Consider the following 5,292-nt stretch of genomic DNA (forward strand, 5'->3'; position numbering starts at 1 on the left):
AAGTGTCATGGATTGATAGCCGATTTAGCCAATCAGGGCAGGGAAAGAAGTCCCTCGGCTAAACGAATGAGATTGCGAGTAAAGGCAGGGGGCGGGACCAGGCATAATGGCGGGAGTCTCCTCATAGAGTCAGTGTTGTGGTGTGTGGAAGTACATGCACTGTGCCCAGAGGGGAAAAACACACTAAACATCCTTTCAATTTGACAGACATTTGCAATGCAACGTGCTAACTATTGTTCTCTGTTATCAGCCATTTGAGGCAGGGGACATTCAGACTATTGCAGTATTCAGTAGGATCACTGACATGAAGTCCAATCACTCCTGCCCGCCATGATAACTGCTTCAGCTTACTTAGATGTTGGAGAAGTCCCAGACGTACGCCTTAGGGCCGGTTCACACCAGATTAAGCGCATTTGTTGTGTATTTATGCAACTGAAATCGCGGCCGCTCTGGCGTGTTCTTGTGTGCGCAAATGTAGTGTGTTTACACGTGTAAAACCGCACAAAATGCGATTGTTCCCAGCAATGTAATAGCGAACCTCAACAACCGCACAAAATCGCACTGACTTCCGGCATTAATGCGCAGTGTATTTTGCACGTTTTTACGCACGCCCGTTTATTTCTATGGGCTTCTATAATGTAAAATACGCACTGATAGCGTGCGCCGTGTAGTTTTTCACACAATCGCTCATTCACGTAAAACTTCACTGGTGAATGAACCCATTAGAGGTATTATTGTATCTTGCCCCTCGCTTGCAGTGGCGTCACGGTACAATAATAAAATTAATGGGTTCCATTTACTGCATATTAGGTGCGCAAAAGTTGCTCATGTGAACAAGCTTTTAGGCTAACTTCACATGGGCGAGCGCGGTATGAGGATGTCGGTCCCGCCCCCATATTGCGCTCCCTACCATGTAAATTTCTTGTGGATGCAAGGCGTTTTTATCTCAAAACAGCATCGCATCACTTTGGGGATGTAGTGATCCTCCATCATGGCTGACAGCCGCCGCGGAGGATCGCAGAGTTTCTACCGTTGTTCCCAAGGTGTTGCGTGCACCTAGCATGTGGCGCGGGACTGCCGCCGGCCCCATCGAGGGAAATGGAGCTGCCATGCGAGATCATGCAGAAAGATGGAGCATGCCGCGATTCGTGTCCTGCAATGCCATACGGGAAAGCATCCCTCGTGTGTGTGAGCCCCTTCAGAAGAACGGGGTTTATATTTGTACGATTTTTGTAAGTCTCGCGGCGCACAAATCTCGCGTGATTTTCTCTCCCGTGTGGAGGCAGCCTCTCTGCATTGCGATTTCTTTATCTCCCGTGTTTCCCTATGGAGCCTTCTTTTTATCGTGATTTTGGCGTGCTGTGAAGCGTTTTTAACATTAGAAACTCCTTTAAACTGCAAGATTATTCGCAGGAAAAAGCATCGCTGACACTTAAAAATCGCAGGAACAAAGACACGATTTTCTTGCAGCAAAATCGCAATCGCCAGTGTGAAGGATTCCTTGGGCCTCTTTCACTTTAGTGACCGCGATATTGCCACTAGAAAATCGCGATGATATCGCAGCCGTGTTCCCGCGATTTTGTAACATCAGCTATGCATTTTCTTGAGAATAATCTTGTATTGCTGAGGCCACAAAGAAATTGCGCTATTTTTTTTATCGTGAAAGTCAATAGGAGTTTCTAATGTTATAATCGCAAGTTTGTGTGTTGCGAAAAACAAGGAGGCTCCCTAGGGAAACATGGGAGATAAAAAAAATCGCAGAAAGATAGAGCGTGCCGCCATTTTTATTCCTCGCAACATCGCATCAGTGAAAACATCGCTAATGTGAAACAAACCATAAAAAAGCCTGGGATTCACAAGCAGGTGGTTTTTTTGGCGCTGTCGCATCACTGATAAATCAGGCAATTTTGTAGCCCGTGTGAAAGCGGACAGTGGGTAGTTACACATGGGCAATAACACCGCAAGAAAATCGCTGCAAAATTGCGCCCTTGTTCACGCGATTTCTGAGCGTCCGTGCAGCTTTTCCTCTCCTAAACATTGCTTCAGCTTGCGATTTTCTTGCATTTTTCTATGGAAGCATTTAAAAAGCGTATTGTACTCACACGCCACGTGACTGCGATCCGTTTATAACACGTTAGTCTGGGGACTGCATGAAAAAAACAACCATGCAGTGCAGTGAAAAACGTGCTTAAAAAACGGATGCAATTTACGCATGAAAAACGGTCAATTTTTCACTGACCAAAATCGCATTTGCCCGTGTGAATACAACCTCAGGCCGCTCTCGCACAGGGGGTGTTTTCCTGCATTTTCAGCGCAGCGCTAAACGCTGTCAATCAGTACCATTGATTTTAATGGGGCTCCTCAGACAAGCGCTAAATGCTGGGTTTTTCAAGTGCGGTCTGTTCTATCTTCATGCGATACTTTGCCCATTGAAATGAACGGTGTGCTGAGAACGCCGTAGAATATGGTTACCGCGTTTTATACGTGCGTAATATGGATCTGTATGCTCATCTGGCGCTGGACTCGTAGCAGAAGTACGGCACGATGTTAGCGAGTGGAGTCTGCATAAACCCTTTTCATCCATAGTGGGAAACCTCCGCAGCGGACCCGCACTATGTTGTGCACCGTGCTCTATTTATTGGCGCTGTGCTGCGAATGGTCACCAGAGGTTTTATTTACGGTTGCCAGACATTCCTGGAAGTCTGTAAAAATATTCACTTTTTTCCAGCGTCCATAAATTAAAAAAAAGAAAAGAAAAAGATTTGTCCGTAATATTTTTGAGGCTGCCGCTTGAGCGGGTCGTTGTGATTCTCATCATTCTGCAACTGACAGTAAATGCTGGCAGTTAGGGGTGGCGACATAATACAGCAGTGCTAAAATTCAGTAATGCCCCTAGCTTCTGATTGGCTGGGGGCGTGTTTAATCCCCCAAGTGCTATTGTTCGTTGGGGTGGACAGCAACAAGACTGGGAGTGGCGGCGGCAGCAAGAGAGGCAGCGGTGGCTGGAGAGGCAGTGGCGGCAGGAGGACAGCTGACGGCAGCGTTACTGACGGGAGGCTGGAGGCCTGGGAGGCCGGACATTACAGGGCCGCTGCGGCGTAATGACCAGAGGCCAGAGGGTCGGGAGGCCAAACATTACTGCCGGCATAAGGGGAGAAAGAAGGAGCAGCCGCAAATAAGCCACAGCACCAGCGGGGTCACTCACTGCAGCCGCAATGGAGTAGTCCCCACAGCACAAGGCACAGCGCCGGAGGTGTGAGTACACCCAATCTCCGCCCGAGGAGTCACTTCAGCCAATCAGGCAGTGGGGGCGTCACCTGGCTGTCAAGCAGCCTAACAGTAGTGTACAGCCACCACTTCCGGTGGCGTCAAGGTACAATAGTACCATGTGACCATACCCTTATAATGGGTCTGTCAGGGTCCTATAAGGGTTCATCTTTGGAATCATGTGACTATGTTGTTGTGTCTTTATCTTGAACACATGACCAAGTCTTGTCACACTGACATATTCCATATTGTTGTACAGAGATGTCCTCACTCAGATCAGCTCACAATCCAATCTCCCAATCTTAATGTTCTTTTGCTGATTATTAGGCCCAAGCATTCCCCTGAACAGTTGTTTGCCTAAAATGGGGCCGTCTAAAAGGACCAACGATCGGCTGACGAAAGGGCACACGCTAATTCATCAGCTGACGAAAGGGCACACGCTAATTCATCAGCTGACGAAAGGGCACACGCTAATGCATCAGCTGACGAAAGGGCACACGCTAATTCATCGGCTGACAAAAGGGCACACGCTAATTACTCAGCTGACGAAAGGGCACACGCTAATTCATCAGCTGACGAAAGGGCACACGCTAATTCATCAGCTGACGAAAGGGCACACGCTAATTCATCAGCTGACGAAAGGGCACACGCTAATTCATCAGCTGACGAAAGGGCACACGCTAATTCATCAGCTGACGAAAGGGCACACGCTAATGCATCAGCTGACGAAAGGGCACACGCTAATGCATCAGCTGACGAAAGGGCACACGCTAATGCATCAGCTGACGAAAGGGCACACGCTAATTCATCAGCTGACGAAAGGGCACACGCTAATTCATCAGCTGACGAAAGGGCACACGCTAATTCATCAGCTGACGAAAGGGCACACGCTAATGCATCAGCTGACGAAAGGGCACACGCTAATGCATCAGCTGACGAAAGGGCACACGCTAATGCATCAGCTGACAAAAGGGCACACGCTAATTCATCAGCTGACGAAAGGGCACACGCTAATTCATCAGCTGACGAAAGGGCACACGCTAATTCATCAGCTGACGAAAGGGCACACGCTAATTCATCAGCTGACGAAAGGGCACACGCTAATTCATCAGCTGACGAAAGGGCACACGCTAATTCATCAGCTGACGAAAGGGCACACGCTAATTCATCAGCTGACGAAAGGGCACACGCTAATTCATCAGCTGACCGTTCAGCTTCAGCGAGCAGTAAATACTTGATGATTGGCGGCGCAGCGTCCTGCGTGAACAGGCGGATGTGCAGCCCGCTAATAGAGATGAACAATCATGGTAGGGATCGTTCGTCCTCTTAGCCAAGTCTTGGCCAGTGTAAAAGAAAATGAAACAAGCTCCAATCGACATGGTGCGGGTCGGCGCTTGTTACATTGGCCTGCGCAGTCGGACCATTTTAATAGGACCGTTACACACATACGCTAGGGTTAATCTCACAGCGGAGAGCTAATGGACCTTTTACTCGGGCCGAGTTCCCGGCTTGATGTAACGACTGCTGATGGACAAACATGTTGATCGGCATTGGGTTCATTTTCTTTTACATAGGCCGAATATTGGCCTGTATGCGCGAGCGATCACTACTCTGATTGTTCATTAGGCCAGCTGTAAATCTCTGTTCACATGGGAAGATATACTGCTGAGCAATGAGCATTATTATGCTGGCTGAAGCTGAACAATCAGCGTTCGCTCATTTGTGGGCTGATAGTCCCTTTACACGGCCTGATTGTCAGGGGAATGAGCATTTGAAGCTCGGACCCCATAATCAACTTGTATAAAAGGACCCTCACTGGTGGGCTTGAAAAGTGACAACCGCTTTGCTAAGACAGAAATATGCACTAAGCAATTGCAGCTTTTCTTCCTTCCTAGCCGCTCCTACAAAGTGTATTATTCATCAAGGTGCAGAAATAATGACCCCATGAAACCAATCCACATCATACAAAGAAATATTCACCCCCCTGCTATAACTAAGTAACATAAAGACTCGCCACAAAGGATC

The sequence above is a fragment of the Eleutherodactylus coqui genome, chromosome 10 (assembly GCF_035609145.1).
Source record: "Eleutherodactylus coqui strain aEleCoq1 chromosome 10, aEleCoq1.hap1, whole genome shotgun sequence".
NCBI classification, from domain to species: Eukaryota; Metazoa; Chordata; class Amphibia; order Anura; family Eleutherodactylidae; genus Eleutherodactylus; species Eleutherodactylus coqui.